Here is a 13,068-nt window from a genome sequence, read left to right as displayed (position 1 = left end):
GTTCTAGAGATCCAAGTTGGAGAGACTGTGTGTGGTAATGGTCTTCTTTTTTTCTGAGTGGGGGTGGGTACTGGGATTGAACTCAGGGGCACCTGACCACTGAGGCACATCCCCAACCCTATTTTGTATTTCATTTAGAGACAGGGTCTCACTGAGTTGCTTAGCACCTCGCTTTTGCTGAGGTTGGCTTTGAAGTTGAGATCTTCCTATCTCAGCCTCCAGATTCACTGGGATTACAGGTATGAGCCACTAAACCTGGAGGTGATGGCCTTCTTGATGGCAGAGCATCAAGGTGGGACAGAGCATTGCTTGACAACAGCAGGGAACACTAGTGTATGTGTGTCTCACGGTTTTCCTGCCTGTTCTTTTTTCCTTCTGAGGACTTGCTCCACATTTTATTTACATTTTAAGACTAACTATAATCTCAAAATCACAACTCCATATGCCTATTCCTTTTTGTTGACCTCATTTAAATTTACATGTGTGGTTTATTATACAGTAAATAAATATTTACCATGTCTGTTACACATGACACACAGAACAGCTTTTAACAGAAATTGGTTGACCCACCAACTTTTTATTATGAATACAGGTATCAAAAATAAAAATATGTTTAGAATATTTGTGATACTTGTAGTAGTTAGCACCTGCACTGCTTCAAAAATCATCACAATTTGTAACAATATTCATTGTACCTGCTACTTTAAACAGTTTCAACTGCAGCTTTCACTAAGCAAGATGAATAAAACATATCATTTCTGTTTTTCCTTCTTGAGATTTTACTTTTCAGAAACACACATTTCCATTGCCATATGATACTTCTTAACCATTCTTTCCTCTTGTAAACCTGAATTCTATTTTGAGTACTCCAGGTTTACATTTAAATAAAAATGAATTAACAAGAGAAAAAAATATTGTGTTGCATTTTTCCTCCTGTTACCTGAAAGCATAATGGATGTACTTATATTATATTATATATATATATGTACATGTATGTGTGTGTGTGTGTGTGTGTGTGTGTGTGTGTATATATATTTTTTTTTTTCTTATGAATGTTCAGGTCACGTTTACCAGCTAGAATTTTTGGGATATTTTGCATTGTGATATTTAATCCAGGCATTAATATAAGTAGAAGGTTATGGAATTGAGATATGTTTGATAGTCACAAAAATTAATTTCTGTATGTTTGTCCTTCTTGTGGCTGTGGAAGCTTCATACTTTCTTTGGACATCATTAGACATCTAATGACTCTTTAAATACCACTTCAATGATAAATGAATTTTATCAATTTGCTAACACTGCTGTGCTCTGTGCATACACCATCCACTGGAATTATTTATTCCATTCAAATTAATTTTCGTTACAAATCTAACTGCATTTAGGTCAACATTCTACTTTCAGCCTATATATTTTGTTTTTATAGTTTATCCTTGATGACCCAAAAATGATGCCTGGTCATCTGGTAATTGCCAGATCCTCATCATCTTCATGTCCCCAGCTAACTGTATCATTTCCTATTCCTTTTTGTCCTTCTTCAAGATTTTCTAACAATTGAAAATTACAGAAGAATTTTAACGCCGGTGGAGCCCTCCATCTTCTCCTGCAGTATGATGGAACCTTCCCTCTTATAAAGCCACCAGTATTCCATCACAGGGTCTCCACTATAATGACCTTTACTAACAACACCTCTGAAAGGTCCCACCTTCAAACACCTCAGTCAGATTAAATTTCCACCCTCTTTAGATTTCACAAGGGAAATTTGATTTCACAATCATTTTTGGAGGGCCAAACAATATTCAAATCACAGCCACATATTGTCACAGATGTATAGGAACTGAAATTCTCATATGTTCCTAGTGGTAATGCTAAATATAATAACGGTCATACTGGAAAATAATTTGACACTTCTTAAGTAGTTAAATATCAACCTACTATCTAATCTAGCTATTCTACTTCTATGTATTTATCTAGGTATTTATGAAAGCAGATGATCATAGATAGACTTACATATTCATAAAATCTTTATTTGTAATCAGCAAAATATGGAAACAACTCAAATATTCATTAATAAGAAATAAATAAATACATCATGGTGCATTCATATAATGAAACAGTACAATGCAATAAAAGAAACTATACATGCAAAAATATAGATGAATCTAAAAGAATTATGTTGACTGAAATAAATCAGAGAAAAGTATATTATCTGTCATTTCAGTTTATAAAATTCTATAAAATTCAAACTAACCTATATGCAAGAAAGCAGATTGGTTGCCTATAGGAAAGGATGGGCAGAACCTGAGGACTGCCTAGGAAGGAGGACAGGGAACCTTCGGGGATGATGGTTAGAGTTCATTATCTGGACTATGGCAAATAGTTTCATGCTTATAACTATGTAAAAATGTATCAAATTATAAATTTTATTTATGTAAAGTTTATATTTATTATACTTCAATAAAAGGTTTTGTTCTTCAAAAGCACAAGAATCATAGTTCTCACAAAATTTGAAAGAAAGGTAACTGAAAAAAATTACTTTCTATCTTGAAGCAATTTGTTGTTATCTGCAGAAAACAAAGAAATACTAAGGAACTCAAATATTTATTTGAAGAAAGGTAAAAGTAGAAAATCAAAAAAATTTTACTTTAACTTGACTGCCTGTTAACTTTGATGAAAATTCTGAACAGAAAAGGGAAAAGAAAGGCGCTTCACTGGAAAGGCAGCCAGGAAGAGGAGCTAAGTGTGTGGACTACCACTGAATGATATTAAGAAAATTGTTCAATATTTCTCTGCCTTTATTTTATTTTAAAATTTGGATATTTTTCCACACTTACTTCATAGAACCATGTAAGTATTTAACACCTCCAAAGCATGAAACCATACCAAGCATATGACACTCTGTTAAATAGGTCTATTCAAAATTACCACTTTTTATTTTTAGAATTTTTATTAAGATATTGCTTTCACATGTTGTTCAATTATTTTTCCATTGTTGTTTTGTTCAAACATATTTAAAGAACATGCTTCCTGAAATATTATAATAAGAAAATAGATTGCAATCTTTTGACTTCAAAAAATGCACATCAAATAGCTACCTACTGTTTGTTATTTTAGAACAATCAGTAAAAGATACATGATCAACTGAAAAATGAAATCAATTAATTTGGTGATTTATAAGGGTTTTGTCACTGAAGAGGATATAGAACCTGACAGGAAAAAGAGGAAGTGCTAAAAAAAATTAAGTACAAATAAAAGAGGTGGCGTGCAGAACACAGACAAATATAAAGACCAGGATTTGTTTTCTATCCTTTCTGAATGTGGTGTGTGTGTGTGTGTGTGTGTGTGTGTTTGTATGTGTGTGTGTCCATTGTTAATTTTCTCATTCAACTACAATGCTTCTGAAAACTCTTATTAATTGCACAATGCTTCACAAAATTCGTACAAAAGACAGCATATAAAACAATAGATTAATACATTGAGGAACCAAAACTTACATGATTAAAGTGAGCTAAAACTGACATTCTATTTAAATTGAAATATAATTAGTAGAAATAGAAAATAAATAGAGCAAATAAAACTCATTTGTTTCAAAATATGATTGTTTACTTAGTAATTATTTTCAAGTAAAAGAAAAAAAAACTTTAAAAGTTTAATACATTAAGAGCACTGAGCATTCCTGAATTCTATTCTAAGGAGAAACAGAATCAAATAAAACCTGTTATGACAGAGAATGAAGATTTTCTTTGACACTCTTTTATATAATTTCTGTTCTTAATCCTCCCTTTCTTTATTAATTAGTGTGTTTCTGTAGGATTTAATATTCATTAACCTATTGAGAAGGACTGACAAAAATTAAGTAATCATTACTATTACAATTAGTGGTATTAAATCTAAAGATACCTTAAACACTTGGAAGTATGGGAAGAAACAGTTCTCAAAATTGTACGTGAGCTAAGAGAACTTCAAATATTTAATAATAGTCATATTATCCACTCCTACAAGAACTATTTAGAATATTGAATAGTGACGTATAAACATGTAAATATATTCAGTAACTTTATGCAAGCATATAGATTTGAAATGCAAATTGCCATATTACCTCAAATAATTAATGTTTATAACATTTGCCTTTCTCATAGAAATATATTATTTTGTATAACTCTCAAAATGGTGAGAATAAAGAAAACATTAACAGTCATCACAATGCAATTAAATAAATAAATACAAAAGTACTTAAATTAAGCTATATATTAGAGCTATAAAAAGTGCTAAACTTTGAGTGATTCTAGCCTGGTTACTTGACCTTTTAAAAATTATCATTATTAAGATGATTCATTTTTTTTGTTTGTCCAAGAACTTACTAAGATCTCATACCCCCACATATTTAATGAAAAACTCTTAATTAACTCAGTAATTACACACCAACCTCTTGCTCCAAAACTGCTTCTTCCTGAGTTTAGTTTTTCTGAAAATAGCAATCACACAAAGAAGGAAATTGTTAACTTTATTTTTTTTTCTTTTAAGCATTCTCTAACTATGAGTCCAGTTGATTTTATTCCTTCTATTCCATTGTCATTGCTATCATAAGACACTGCAATAATTGAATCAGAAATATGCTAATTACAGATTCATGAAGCTGATTTAACAGTGCAAATCTTCCAGTGATGCTTCTATAAAATGTGTTTTGTATTTAGGACTTTCCAGTGTGACATTTTCCTTTTAGCAGTGTTAATTTCTACATTTTTCCTGAGAAAAATTGAATGCCCAACCAAATATACCCATATCCATATACACTCACAGGTATATAAAGATCATTCCTAATCAACAAATATTCTTCTCTCTTCTGCTGCAAATATTTCTCAGAGAGATATCTATGTTAGTATGCAATAATGGCCTTTACCAACAATATGATTCTACATGTATTCATGCTGCCAGAGGTTGCTCCAGACCATGCATTGCACAGGTCAAAACATAATTCTACAGAAGTAGGAACTCTTTAGCATAGACAGCCAAGAAAAGTAAGTTTTCCTCCTCTCAGGCCACCTTTTTGTCCCTTTCTTTCTCCAGATCCTAAAATAATGATCAGATTACTACCAGAAATGTCGAATGAATCAAACTTCTTTAAATCCTAGAGCAGACTGGAGTCTTTGAGCCAAGTGCACTTTCTTAAGTCAATATTTCAATATATTTTTCATTTAAAATAGCATAATAAGTCTCTTCTTAAAAATTTCTTCATAAAATACGTTTTTTATACCAATTAATCTGCATGGTTTGTCATTTTCTTATTTTTACTTAATACTGTAAGCAAACTGTTTTCCCTATGTTTAAAATGTTTCATAAGCATAAGATTAAAATTTGAATAATGATCTATCTTAAATAGTTTTTATTAATGGGAATGTAGAATGTTTCTAAAGCCTCAATATAACAATTTCTGAATAATCTCTTTGGGCATGATTTTTTTTACTATATTCTTTACTTATTTCATTAGGATAGGATCCTAAAGGTGAGATAAATGGGTAAATAAATAAAATAATTTTAATACAGAGCAATTTTAAAAACCGTTCCTACAAATAATCTGCTGACTTCAATAACCGCACTCATTCTGGAAAATTTACATCGGTCATATTGTCAAATCATTCTAACATAATTATCTGTAAATTTTCAATCTGTTCCTCTGAGATAACAGAAAAGCATCTTTCTCTAACAAATTTCTTGAAAGTTCTTCCACCTGCCAGAGACTATTATTGAGAGGGTAGAGAAGAGGCCAAATGAAATAAAGGTGTGATTCTTGGCATTAGTGATTTCAACAGTGATAAAAAACAAAACAAAAAAAACCAGAAAACAAAACCACTGGGATCCTAGGACATTAAAAACAAAAACTTGGAATGGACCCACCTTTTGACCCAGTTATCCCCAGGGAAATTAAAGTTAGCATCCTGCAGTGGCGTAGCCACATCAATGTTTGTAGCAGCTCAATTTACAGTAGCTAGATTCTGGAACCAACCTAGATGCCCTTCAACAGATGAATGAATAAGGAAACTGTGGTATATATATACACAATGGAATATTATTCAGCCATAAAGAAGAATAATATTATGGCATTTGCAGATAAGTGGATGGAATTGGAGAATATCATCCTAAGTGAAATAAGCCAATTCCAGAAAACCAAAGACTGAATGTTTTCCCTGATAAGTGGATGATGATATATAATGGGGGTGGAGGGTGGGAGTGAGAGAAGAATGGAGGAACTTTAGATTATGTAGAGGGAAATAAGAGGGCTGTGGTATGAAAAGTGGTGGACTGAGACAGACATTATCCTATGTACATGTAGGATTACACAAATGGTATGAATCTACATCGTGTACAACCATAGAAACGAAATGATGTACCCCATTTGTGTACAATGAATCAAAATGCAGTCTGTAAAAAATAAAAAAAACATATTTTGAAGAAAATAAAAAAAGCTACTTTTCTTGGCACAGGTTTTTAGGAATTTTCATATTACAATAGCACTACTGTAGTTCAGGTATAAATTTCTAGCTTTGGATTTAAAAAGCGAAGAAAGATAATTTTTTGAGTACCTGAAAATTATAACAATTCTGTTGGATATAAACTATATTGCTGGAATGTACAGTTAACCGCAACTGCACAAAACCATTAAAAATTGTTGTATTAATATTGAGTATCAAAAGTCATGTGAAAGAAATAGTAAGTTTGGCACTGAAGATAAAATGAATCAGTCTTATTTTTAAGTGATCATCTGAAATATGAGACAAAGTCTTGTGGATTAATCTGTTTGAAGTAAGGAGTCATTGGGATATAGATGGTAGCAAAACCCAAGATGAGGAAAAGTAGAATAAAGTAAAATTCAGTTTTTGAAGCTCGCATCAAAGAACCCAGTCAATCTGTCCATCTGGGAGTAGGGGAGGGGGCTCAGCAACATAACAGCAAAAACTGAGAATAAGGAAATACCTTAGAGTTAAAAAGAAAACCCAGGGAGTGCAGGGAAATGGTTGTTTACCTCCAAAGAATTAATTTCTCCTTTCTAACAGAGTTGTGCCTTCTGTCCCAGTTATTGTCTCGTCTTCCCAGGAAGCCCTGTGCATCAGAGGAATCTATCTCAAGCACAATCCTCAAGACAGATTTTTTTTTTAAGTGCTATAAACCTAACCCAGAGTTGTGCATACTAGGAAAGTGCTTGACTACTGACCAACACCTCCATCCCATGACTGGTTCTTAAATCTAATCAATCACTTCCCTATCTTATTTGAATCATCTCAAAATAAATTTCATAAAAAGTAAAAGAAAGAAAATGTCCATCCCCTTATATTTAATGACTACGTAAGCACAGAATTGTTTGAACTTCATTTTTAATTTCTTCTCCCTGAAAGCTCTTAAAAATATCAATTTGGAACTTAACACCAAACAACTCTATCAGAACCTTTTGACATAAAAATGAAACAAAGGGACATAAAAAGAAAAAAGAAAAAAAACTCTCCAGGTAAATCTAATATCTAACAGAATGTAATATACAGAGAGGGTTGAAAACAACTTTTCTGAATTGGAATTTCATCACCTTTTATAGGGATCAGTTTAGAAAAACATATATGACCCACAAAAAAAAAAAAAAAAAAACTATAAAGAGAAATTGTTGCTAGTTGAAGAAAAAGAGGAGTTGTGTCCTAGGAGAAATAGCCTCTGAATACATCTTTACAATATGGTAGGCACTGGCACATGTGGCTATTGAGCACTTGAAATATGAATCAAACAACCTAGAAATGAAAATTTTGTTGTTTTTTTAAAATTTTGACTAATTATAACAAATTTAAAAACAAATTCAATTTTATTATTTGAAAATTTTCAAACACATTTGAAAATACTTTGAAGTATTAATCTATTTCTTTTGACTACATTTTATGAGATATACATTTATGTATCTGTATATTTAGCATGAAAAAGGAAGTGTAAAGTATCTCAATTTATGTAGATTAAATGCTGGAATAGAAATATTTAGAATGCATTGGGCAAAATAAAATATATTAAGATTATTTTTAACTGGTTCTATTTATGAAAATGACATCTAGAAAATAATTTAATTGTACATGTGACTTCTATTTCTCCTATACACAACTTTCAAGATATGACTGAACTTAAGGCATGCAGCTAGTACAGCCATCTTTTTACCAACATGAGGAATCCTGCTGATTTCACCAGGCTGCAGGACAGTTTTAGTTACTGCTCCATTTTCCATGTATTAGTAACCTATTGTTGCTTAACAAATCATCCTCGAACATCAGTGGTTTCACAGTAGGTAACTGTGATTAGTTGAGTACTTTATAATTTCTGTGGAGCAGGAATCTAGATGCATCTTGGTTAAGGGCCTTTGCTTCAAGATCTCTCATCACGTTGCCAGTAAGGAGACATTCAAAGCTATGGTCTCATCTGATGGCTTTACTCAAGGAGGGTCTGCTTACATCTCCATGTGGTTTCTGTGCTTCCACATTGACTCTTAGCCAGGAGACTCCTCTCAGTTCTTTCCCATATGTGCCTCTCTACAGGACAATTCACAATGCTCTGGCTGGTTTTCTCAAAGCAAGCAAGCATGAAAGAAAAAGAGGCAACTCAAGATGGATGCCACCATCTCTTTCTAACCTAATCCCTAAAATAGTAGGCCATTACTTCTGTCACATTTAATTAATTTGAAGTAAGACATTAAGCCTAGTCTATATTGAAGGGGAGTGATTACATGTGGGCATGAATATTTGTAGGCAGGTGTCATCAGAACTTCTCAGAGATTGTGTACTAGAGTTCTTTATGCATCCTATCTATAATCTCAGAAGTAACCACTTCCTGAGGTTGGAAAATAACATTTATGAGCTAGTTTTTTACATTTTTACTTCAAATTAATGAATGAATTAATAATATATTATTGGATAATATGTATGCATATATTATAATTGTTATTTGTTTTCCCTTCTCAACATTGTTTAAGTTATATCCATATTGAATGTGGATAATAATATTTGATGATCTAGTTCATTCAATGAATAAGTCACATTTTACTTATGCATTTTCCTACTAAGGAATATTTCACTTTCCCTTAGAATATTTTATTGCAAGCAGTGCTAGAAAAGACACTGTCCTAAATGGTCTGTATGCATATATGACAAGTCTCTCCTGCCGTGTGATTGCTGAGATATAAAGTGCATATACCTTCAAATTTATAAGATATTGCAAAATTGCTTTCCAAAAAGTTATACTGATTTTGTATCTCACCTGTAAAATTACAAATTTTTATTTCACTAGCAGTTGAATTTATTATATTCAACCAATTTTTCCATCTTGATGTATTTGAAACACATTTTATATGGCTATAATTTGCATTTTTCTAATTACTAATGAGGTTGAAAATACTCAGCTAACTTTTATACATAAATTTTGGCATTCAAAATTCCTTCTCTGAGGCTTGTGAGTTTATATACTTATTCTATTTTCTAATCAGTTCATGTATTTTTTCTTATTTAATCAGTGGAACTTTCTATTTATTCTCGCTATAAACCCTTTATACAATATATAGGTGATAAATATTTCTTTCATTATATTATTTGCTTTTAATTTTATGTGCTTTGCTTCATAAAAATAGTTACATCTTAATGTATCAAATTTGTTATATTTTCTGTATAGTGTATACTCTTTATATACCTATATTTCTATCCCAATTTCATAAAATATTGTTTTTTATTTTTATTTGATTATCTACTTTATCTTATTTAAATTATTTTTATTATTTTTTGCTGTTTGTACCAGGATTTCCTGTGATTTCATAGTAGAGTTTTTAGGTTTACCTTAGACTAACTCCTCACCTGAAACAGAGAAAATCCATGTTAACTTTTAAATCATTCTGTGATTTGTTTCCACAATGCTTGCAATCAAAAGGCATTTTTGATAAAACAAGAGGAAAAAGAAATAAATTAACATAATTAACAGAAAATAAAGTACCAACATTTTAATGAGCTATAGAAATCTCAAGAAACTAAAATATGTTTGATGACTATGGTGATAACAGATTCAGGGAGTCCCTGGGAAGGAAACCAGATATTGATGAGTTGAAAACTGAGATTCTGTATTTCCATCTCTCAGTGTCCTAGAATCATGGTGAGATTGTACTTCTTGACTCCATTATAGGCAGATAGGTCCACATGACAAGTTGTGTGGAATATTTCCATTTGCCAGCAAATAAGAGGAAGGTAGATGATAAGTCACACATGAGCATATAGGAACATTTATCCTATATCTATATCATCTATATCTATATTTTTTTTCTGCTTAGTTTCCCCAGAAGTACTCACTAAACTGATGGTTCATATGAAAGTGATATTATTGGTAAATATTCACAGTTAAAACCAGGAGAATGAGGAAGTAGAACTAAAAAGAAAGGAAGCCAAGTACAAATGCATTATCAACCATCATGCCCTACATGGTGAATGTGGCGTCACCAAGGGGCAGCTCTGGACACTAAAGAAGTCAAGCCTGAGTGTTTTCTTCACCTGGAGGCACAGAATCTGCATTACAACATCCCATTGTATGTCATTATTCTTTCAGAGGTTCCACTGTGGATACAAAATTCTTGGATTTGGGGGTTCCAGTAACCCCCCCAGAAGTCATGGGTCTTGATTTCAAGAGTGAAAATCCACAAGCTTTTGTGCACTAAGAAGCAAAGCAATCCTAGGGACAAGTAAACAGTTACACCAACACCTCTGATGCACATCTCAGTGACAGAACACAATACACTTCATGAGGGAAAACAAACAAAACCATTTTACCGTGGGAACAGAAGAAAGAAGACTGACAATAATTTGTGAAAGTCACTAATGAAACTACCATGAAATGGAGGTAAAATAGTAAGACTCGGAAGTGGCACTTTCTTAGACAAACAGGATAAGATAACTAACTACTTTCAAGGAAGCCACAGAAGAAGAAAAGAAGAGGAGATAGAAGAAGAAAGGTTCAAAATAAAAGGGAAGACAGCTCAGGGTGAAGGTTTTTTTTTTTTTTTTTTATTAAGCCCTAAAAGATCTTGACAACATGTAAATGCTGATATACATTTTTAAAAAGTCAATATGGAAAGAGACTTTGAAAGTATAGATAAGAAGAGATAATAGAGAAGACAAAGTGTTCCAGAAAATACCATAGAATGAAATCAAGCATATAAGTAGAACATTATTTTCTGTAAGATAGAAAACTTTATGTTATGTTAAAAAATAAATAGTAATAAGAGTAATTGGGCATGCAATATGACCTACACACATGGAACCAGGGAAATAAAGGGGGAGCTTAAGTTTTGGCCTTCTTTTCTTCTCTGTAATAAAATCAAGTCATCTCCTGAAAGGGTGGAAAGAAGGAACCAGGAGCAAAGGTGAATCTGGGGTAAACATTGAAGGGTGTGCATAAGTTGTCCTTAAGTTTTATGATGTGTGACACCATGAGAGACAAATGTGATCCTGTTTCATGTATTTGGCATGAAATCCACCCACATGGTTCCTCCATACATTTAGGAGATCTGGTGCTATTGCGAAGAAGGGCATTGTGAAGGGGTGGCACAATATTTTAAGAGGGTGAGAAGATTCATAATTTTCACCAGTAATTAAAGTGACTTATTTTGTGGCAGAGTCCTGTGAGAAAATAAGGGGAGCCAGGAGAAAGACAAAAGCTAGAAGGAGGAAAGAGGTCTAGGGACTTCATATGGATGAAAATCAGTCAGAGTAGAACCACTGAGGCAGAGAAGACTTGTAAGAAAATAAACTGTTCCCTTGTGGCACAGTATGGAACTCTGAATTTCAGGAATCTGTCACTCAGAATTTTAACAAGATTTAGCACCTGACATTAAATTATCATCAAGAAATTAAGAGATTGGGGTAAAATCTTGTTCCGTTTATGCACATAAACATAAATAGAAATTATTTGAAATGATAATGGTAACAGAGATAAGATGACACCTGAGATGAGATCTTATTGGAGATTCTGTTGTATTCTCAGCTCTTGTGTTGTCACATGCACAGCTTCAAGCAATACACAAGACTTAGTAAAAGCCTAGCAGTTTATTAGAAGAGAAAGAAGAAAGAGATGAAAGAATCCTCAAGGGAGAGAGTGAGTCTTCTCAGAGAGGAGAATGATAGACAACTCACTTCTTTGTGAGCTCGGTTTTATTGGGGTGGGAGGAGGTTTCTGGAGAATCCTGCCCAAGCATGATCGCTTAACTTTTGACTAACAGCAGGATTGTATCTGATTTTTAGGTCCCTACTGCACATGTTTTTACTAAAGTCAACTCTCTTGGTCATTTTGTTTTGTGTAAAGGTCCCCGAGGCCCTCTTTCATCAGGTCCAGCCTGGATTGGGGTAACTTGTGTGTTTCTTATCAGCAAAGGAGATTTTGGACCTACATTCTTCAAACCTGAGGAGGAGGAAAAACCCTGGAAGGCACAATCTTGTTAGTCAAAGGTTGGAACATACTGTTATCTTTTCAAACCACGGCTTGATCAGAATGAGCTTGTGTGAGCTGCTTCAAAAAGAGACATGCTGAGAGTTAGTACATAGGTTTACCTGTAAAATTGACCCTTTAAATGTCATGTTCCCACTACTCATGTCTACCGGCTACCTAACAGTAAGATAGGTAATCTTGATCCAAGATGGCGGCCTAGAGGGAGACTGCACCTCCGGTCGCTCCACAACCCAGGAGTTAAGAAGGGGAGGCATTGAGAGACTCGGACTGAAGTGGAGCCACGGGTGAGTCTGCCCACTGGGTAAAGCTCGGCCCGGGTGGCAGGCCCAGATAGAGGTGGCTTATCGGAGCCGGGCAGGGCAGCTAGAGTCATCCACAGGCAGTCCTGCGCACTCCGGCGGTGGGCCCCGCCCACACAGCCAGCTTCTCCAGGTTCTCGGAACGGAACTGGCCCCCTAGTGAGAGCCTGTCTGAACAGAGCACGCTCCGAGTCCCGGAGCCCCTGCAGTGCAGTGTACTCCTGCAAAGAACCAGCGGAGAGCCTCGATCTGCAGTCAGCCTCAGGGATAAGAG

General features: G+C 33.8%; 1 pseudogene; it reads right to left on the bottom strand.

Moving 5' to 3' along the window:
* Positions 1-1,171: 1,171 nt before the first annotated feature.
* LOC124993570 (ubiquitin-conjugating enzyme E2 variant 2-like) lies at positions 1,172-12,244 on the bottom strand (annotated as a pseudogene).
* Positions 12,245-13,068: the final 824 nt, after the last annotated feature.

Source organism: Sciurus carolinensis, chromosome 9, assembly GCF_902686445.1.
Source record: "Sciurus carolinensis chromosome 9, mSciCar1.2, whole genome shotgun sequence".
NCBI classification, from domain to species: Eukaryota; Metazoa; Chordata; class Mammalia; order Rodentia; family Sciuridae; genus Sciurus; species Sciurus carolinensis.
The sequence above is the reverse complement of the archived record's forward strand: the minus strand, read 5'-3'. Positions and strand labels throughout refer to the sequence as shown.